This window comes from Pinus tabuliformis, chromosome 4_2 (assembly GCF_031772625.1).
Source record: "Pinus tabuliformis cultivar Carrire ecotype Pingquan chromosome 4_2, CPIR1, whole genome shotgun sequence".
In the NCBI taxonomy this organism is placed as follows: Eukaryota; Viridiplantae; Streptophyta; class Pinopsida; order Pinales; family Pinaceae; genus Pinus; species Pinus tabuliformis.
Window position 1 is genome coordinate 847512186 of NC_142304.1, and position 7803 is coordinate 847519988.

Sequence of the window (7803 nt, forward strand, 5' to 3'; positions counted from 1 at the left end):
CCATTGGAAAATAACATTTTCTGATATGTTATCATTGTATAAAACTTTCAAAACCAAAGCAACTTCCTTAATGCATCTGCACTGGCATGCTTGCAAAAAGCATCAATTGTATCCAACAACAACAACTAGGAATCTTTATTATGAAGAAATTTGGACAAGTAAGTGTTTCTCTTTTGAACCTCCTTGGAAAATCCTTTATTAACACCTTTTTAAGGCCCTCAAACAATGCAATCATCACTTTTTGAGGAGAACCACTAGGAGACTGTATGTACTCCTCCAACTGATTAGGAGACTTTCTCCTTTGAAGAAAACAATTAAAATCATCAAGAATCTTAGTGTGAATGCTTATCCCTTTAACTGCCTTCAAGTTTTTCTCATCAACATCACTCTCTTCCTCCTTATCCTCACTCTTTGGCATAAGTTATGTGGATTTATTACCATTCTCAATAGCAAGATTGCTCTCAGGCTCAACCGTTGTGTTCTTTGAAATGGTCTTCCCTACAACCTTCATATCAGTACATTGCTTTGTACGTTTTTCATGTATAATTAACATCACCATTTCATTGGTAGCAAGAGTCAGTTGCTCCTTGATCCTGTTCGTAGTAGCCTCAATAAAGGTGCCAGTTTGTCATTCGACTCCATCATCAGCATCCTCATCATGGTCATCCTGTCTCCCTCAAGGAGATTGAGCACCCTCATCAAAATATTTTTTCTACGCTACTCTTTCCTATGCTACTCCCTTATGACATTTCCTTTGTAACATGTGGTGCAATTGTTAGTCATACAATTTAGATGTACTTGTTAATTTTGATAGGCCAGGCAGTAACTCCTCAACCAAAAATTGATTCATGTTTATTCCTTCAGGTAGGTCTTCATTAAATACATGAGGGAGAGACTGTTCAGTTCATCTCCCGATGACTGTTCATATTATTTATTTATCTATTTACATTATATTCACCCAATCATGAGGATTAGGTGTCAACATTCCCCCCCTTAATATGAAGGGATGTTGGTGAGTCCAAGCATCATTCTGAATCGTTCAAGCTTTTCTCTTCCAAGCGCTTTGGTGAAGATGTCTGCAATTTGCTCATTTGTGGAACAATGACGGAGATGGATTGTTTTGGCCTCAACATGATGTCGAATCAGATGATATTTAGTATTGATGTGCTTTGTTCGATCGTGGAAATTTGGGTTCTTGGCCACTTCTATTGCAGAGGTATTATCAATCATGAGTGGAGTTGATTGTAGTTGTTCTACCTGCAAATATTCAAGAATTTTCCTGAGCCACACAATTTCTTTTGTTTCTTCAGCTGCTGCCACGTATTCTGCTTCTGTTGTGGAATCTGCTGGAACTGATTGTTTGCATGATCTCCAGGAGACAGCTCCTGATCCAAGACTCATAGCATACCCTGAAGTAGATACCCCAATTTCTTTGTCTCCATTGAAGTCTGAATCAGAGTATCCAATCAAGCTGAAGTCATCCACCTGTATATACTTGATTCCAAAGTCTTGAGTTCCCTTCAAGTACCTTAGAACTCTTTTTGCAGCAGACCAATTTCCCTCACAAGGCTTTTGCACAAACCTGGAGAGGATTCCAATAGCAAACGAAATGTCTGGTCTGGTAGTAGTTAGGTAGTTGAGACTTCCTACAAGCTGTCTATACTTTGTTGCATCCTCAAATTCTTTTCCTTCAATAGACGTGAGCTTTAAGTTTTGTTCCATTGGAGTAGTAAGAGGATTGCATTTTGTCATGCCAAACCTATTCAATAGATCTCCAATGTATTTCTTTTGAGAAAGAAATATGGACTTCGGATGTTGGGTTACTTCAATGCCAAGACAGTAATGAACATAGTCCAAATCAGTCATTTCAAAACTTTTCCCCAATTCCTTCTTTATGGATGCAATGTAGCTTTCATTGTTCCCTGTCATCAAAAGATCATCTACATATACCACAAGATATACTACTGTTTTGCCAACTTTATTGACAAATGAAGTTGCATCATCAAGATCATAAAGTTTGAAATTGAGTTTCAGAAGATGCTCAGTTAGTTTTTCATACCAGGCTCGCGGTGCTTGTTTGAGGCCATACGAGGACTTCACAAGTTTGCATACTTTATGTTCATGTCCTTTCACAGCAAATCCTTCAGGCTGAGACATAAAACCATTCTCTTTTAGATCTCCATTTAAGAAAGCAGTTTTAACATCCATTTGATGGACTTTCCAATTGTTCTGAGCTGCTAGTGCAAATAGTGTCTAGATGGTAGCCCATTTTGCTATGGGGACAAAAGTATCCTCATAATCGACCCCTTCCTTCTGTGCAAAACCTTTTTCCACAAGCCTAGCTTTGTGCTTGTCAAGTGAGACATCAGCTTTATACTTGTTCTTGTAGACCCACTTGCAGCCAATTGGTTTGGTTCCTAATGGAGGATTAGCCAGCTTCCAAGTGCCGTTCTTTATGAGGGAATCATACTCCTTTTGCATTGCTTATTTCCATTCATCATGAGAAGCAACTTCTTTGAAGGAAGTTGGTTCAAAATCTGTAGACAAGTTCAATTCACAATCATAAGAAACATCCATATCAACAGGTGAATTATAGTCATCCACATCACCTCCATTTTGCTAGTTTGAATTTCTAGTTCCTGTCTTTCCAACCTCATCAAGATGAACACTTTCAAGTGTCTTTGTTAGCCACTTTGGGGGACCTTTTTCAGATGGTCCAGGCTGCTCCGTTGATTGAGTTGGGATTGAATCAAGATTGAGTCTCCCAATTCTATCAATCACATCACTTAAAGCATCATCCCTTGTTGGAGTTTCATGCGGGGGAGAGTGTTCTTCAGAAGAAGATTCCACATGTTGATCTAGTATAGGAATCACCCCTTCAATATGTGGAATCTGATTATCACATTCTTGAAATGATTTTGCTTTTGCGAATCTATCCAAGCGATCAAGTTGCCTCTCAACAGCATTGTCAGTTTTGGATGATTCAAGAAAAATTACATCTCTAGATACAACAAACTTCTTATTTACTTCATCATAGAGGCGGTATGCTTTGGAGGTGTTTGAATACCCCAGAAAGATACACTTACGACTTCTAGCACCAAGTTTGTTTCTATGTACCTTTGGTATCAAGGCATAACAAGTGGAACCAAAGACCCTGAGATGCTTTACCGAAGGAACATGTCCATACCACATTTCATATGGAGTCTTGTTTCTTATAGCATTAGATGGACATCTATTCTTTATATATGCAGCACATAGAACATCATCAGCCCAAAACATTATCTTTACGTTTTTGAAGAAGGGCATGGATCGTACCATATTTAAGATTGTCCTATTCATTCTTTTAGCTACAACATTCTGTTGGGGATTATAAGGCACAGTTGTTTGATGCTTGATCCCATGTTGGCGAAGATAGTTTTCAAATTCATTTGATGTGTATTCTTTTCCATTATCAGTGCGAATAGACCCAATATGAGATTGTGCATCATTTTCAATCCATTTATGAAAATTCTTGAATGTTTGAAAAGCATCAGATTTGTTCTTCAATAAATAAACCCAACACATTCTGGTGTAGTCATCAATAAATGTCATGATATATTTATTTCCATTTGCAGAAGGAACATGCATTGGACCACATAAATCTGAATGAATGAGTTCAAGTTTTCTATGTGCTCTTGAATGTGAATCATGAAAAGACTATTTGCTATGCTTTCCTAGAATGCAAGCATCACATTGCTTAAGTTTCCTAGGAATTGTAGGCAAACCAGCAACACCATTTTTCTTCAACAAGCGGAGACTGTCATAGTTCAAATTTCCAAATCTAGCATGCCATAATAAACTTGATGGAAGTGTACCTTCTTCATGATAAGAATTGTATGAGAAATTTTGTGCACGAGCAGAGGTTCCTTGCAGCTTGAGAAGCCTTTCTTCTTCTATTCTCCTCATGATAAGTGAGTGGTAAGATGCTTTTCTTACCTCAAGCTTGCCATCAAACATATGAATGGAGTGACCTTGCTGGCGGATGTGGACCAAGGACAACAAGTTTCTCTTGAGCTATGGGAGATATAGAACATGATGCAGAAGAAAGTCTGGAAGACCAGGCAGTTTAAGCCTGATTGTGCCAAGCCCTGATGGTTTGATTTTTGATTGGTCTGCAAAGTATACTGCTCCATCAACATTGTCAGTGAAATCTTCAAAAAAATATTTTCTATGAGTCATGTGGCAGGTTGCTCCTGAATCAAGCAACCAATCATTTTTCCAAGAATCAAGTGAAGCATTAAATAAATCTTCATTTACTCCAATGTTACATTGTGCCACAACATAGTGAGTGGATTCAGGTGCTTTACCTTTGTCTGTATCATCAGTTTTACCTTTCTGTTGGTTTCTTTTCTGCTCAATTTTGTCCCATGGTAGCTTGCATGTAGAGGCATCATGTGATCCATTTCTTTTGCAGCAAATGCAGTGCAAATATGCCTTTTCTCCTTGAGAATGTCTGCCCCCCCTGCCTCTGAAATATCTTCCTCTTCCTCTTCGACCACCTCTTCCTCTTGTAGAATCTTAAGCAGGATGCTTTTCTTTATGAGCAAGGCACACAGCCTCTTCAAAATATTCAGGGGCTGTCTTCTTTCCAAAATCTTTCTCTCTTTCAACAAAATTTTTCACAAGAGAGTCAAAGGTGATATCTTTGAGATTTCCATTTGCTTGCAATGACTCAAGATAATTGGAGTAAGTAGGATAAAGTGCCTTGAGAAAAGCGATAAGAGGAATATCCAATTCAACCTCAGTGGATTTGATATCATGCATTATAGACTTTACTTCAGATGCAAGAGCACGAGGATCATTATTTTGCAGTTCAAGAGTGAAGAGTTTAATCATGAGTTGAACAACTTCAAGTGCAGAATGTGAGTCATAGAGTTCTTTCAGCTTTTGTAAGGCTTCAAAGGCAGTTGAATATGACGAAATATGGCGATTCACCTCTTCATTTACAGAGGCTGCGATTAATGCATAAGATTTGTTGTTCTTGTTTTCCCAAATGACGAGCTCTTTGTCTGAGGTAGGCTGTACTAGTTCATTGTCTCCGTCTTCGACACACACTCCTTTCCACAACTCATTGAAAATGAGGGTGTGTTTTATCATCTGGGACCATTCAGGATAGTTCTCCTTGCCAGTGAGAACTATTCCCACCATGGATATGATTGAATGCATTTTGTAAAAAAAAACTTCTGTTGATAGAAAAATACTTCTGCCAATATACAGTAAAATTGTACTTCTGATGGTAATTTTTTCTTTTTTACATTTCAAAAGGGCATTCTCTCCATGTACTGTCTTTGTCTTTAATGAAAATATAAAACATAAATTAGCTAGGCATTCTCAAAAGATTTCAAATCTCTTCCTCTTGTACCAATATGGACACCAATACCTCACGCTACATCTTTATGCAACATATTTTCTCTAAACGTATTTGCTCCAAATGCCTCCAATGTGTTAACATACTAATTCCTTCAACATATTACATTCATGATCCAAGGTATTAAATGTTCCAACGTTTAATACAAATGCATCCAACATTATATACAAATATTACTCCAATGGTAATTTTATATAATGTAATATATGCCCATTAAAGGCATCACATATAATGGAGCAAAAAGTATCATGTACGTGAAGCACATTACCACACAATTTTTGACATTCGATCAGGAGCCTCTCTCTAAATCGCTTGAAAGTGTTCTATTGAAGAAGTTAACATCAACACACGAACTTGTTTTCTGCAAAGATAAAGAGCAATAGCACGGCCAAGTTTGGAAGTTGCTCCTGTCAAGAACACCTCCTTAACAACAAGACGGATCTCATTAATAATGACTGCTGCTCTCGAGGTATTTCCATGTACAACTCGCACTCTCAAATTTGGATGTTTTTGAACAAACAAAGTACCTCCCCTATTCAGAACTTCATTCTTGTTCAGAGCTGCAAGGCTTATGACCTTGAGGTGACTGGGTCGAGCCTCTCCCAGAGGAATTTGATCCAGTTGAGACCGATGGGGATGAAAATGGCAGCGTTAGTAGCTGTTATGATAATGGCCAAGGTTTTGGAAATGAAGAAAAGAAAGAAATTGTGGTCGGTAGGAATATTCAGCAGAGGAACCTGATAACCTGCGTGGAGCAGCATTCTGGTGACTGCGTGGAGCAGTGTTCAGGCTAATGCATCGTAGCAGTGTTCAGGTCACTAACGTTTATGGACAGTCTAGAGAGCCAGAGGGCGCAGTCAATGGTTGAAGGCAGTGTAGCAGACAAGCGTACAGGTGGGTTGGAGAGAAAATGTCAGGCACTGACACCAACGTTATATGGGCAGCGAATTATATGGACAACTTATTGTATGGAGGAGCAGCGCTTTTATATGGAGCAGCGCTTTTAAATGGAGAGCAGAGGAGTAGACTAGGGAGTTACAAAGGACATAAAAGCTAAAAAAAGGAGCTGGCTCTGATACCATGTCAGGCCAGGCAGTAACTCCTCAACCAAAAATTGATTCATGTTTATTCCTTCAGGTAAGTCTTCATTAAATCCATGGGGGAGAGACTGTTCAGTTCATCTTCCAATGACTTTTAATATTATTTATTTATCTATTTACATTATATTCACCCAATCAGGAGGATTAGGTGTCAACAAATGTAGAAAAATAATTGGGTATATTTATGTTTCTAACATAAGTATGAAAAATGTCCAATGAATTTCTTATGAAGTACTAAATAAATCATGATATTAAATGTTCAATTCCTTGTGGGTCAAACAAAAAAAATCATAAATATGAAAAATATGATATTTCTTTAGTGATAATAGACTAAAGGAATAATAATATGCTTGTTAAAGTTCCATGTTTGAAATCCTGTAGTTACGCATTCAACCATATTAAAGATTTTGATTTTTTTAAATAAAAGCAATTAAAAAACACTCTAAATTTATTATTGTGGCCAAGGTCAGATATAATCCCAACATTGTAAATTCATTGTTTCATTCTAACAAAATTAAAATGGATAGATTCCCATTTCAAAACACTCATTACGTTGTAAGGTGTTTCCTTTGAGAAAAACTTACCTCTTTCCCTCTTGTCATCACTATGTGCCCTTGGATTATATGTTAGATGATTGGAGAATGTTCAACCATTGGATCAAGCAAAAGTAGTTAGAAAATGGTTTATCTTCCTGAACATCCCTCTCGGTTTATCCTACTGAACATCCCTCTCTCTATTATAAATTTACTCTTCCCTCTCTCTATCACATGATGAAGGAAGGGCCAAACCTACTACAAACATAAGCAAGAAGAGTGTCTGCTAAAGGTGTCCAATGAATCAATCTAAATTCTTATAGTGATTATATTTCGTAATATAGTATGTGATTTGTAATCAGGCCTTCCCCTTTCCCATTGCTCGTTACTTAGGCGAGACACTGCAAGTTAACCCTCATTGCTACATGAAAGAAATAAACATTGAGTGTGCCCTTATTTTCCTAATTAGTCAATCGAGTTGGTTGCATGCGATTGGGTGTTACTCTTTTTGGATTGAATTTGTTCATGGAAACGCTGATGTCCTAAAATTTCTTCAACCTTGAGCATTTCATGTTGGTTATGTGTACGTGGATCTTAATTTCTGAGAGAATTTGTATATCCATTTCATCTATTTTGATGTTATAAACCTAACAATCAAAAATTAATAGGGTTTGGCACATGGATCAAACAATTGAAAAGTTACTAGTGTTTTTTCAATTGCATTTATATTTGTTTTTTCAATTGATCTCTTATCTGATGTCAT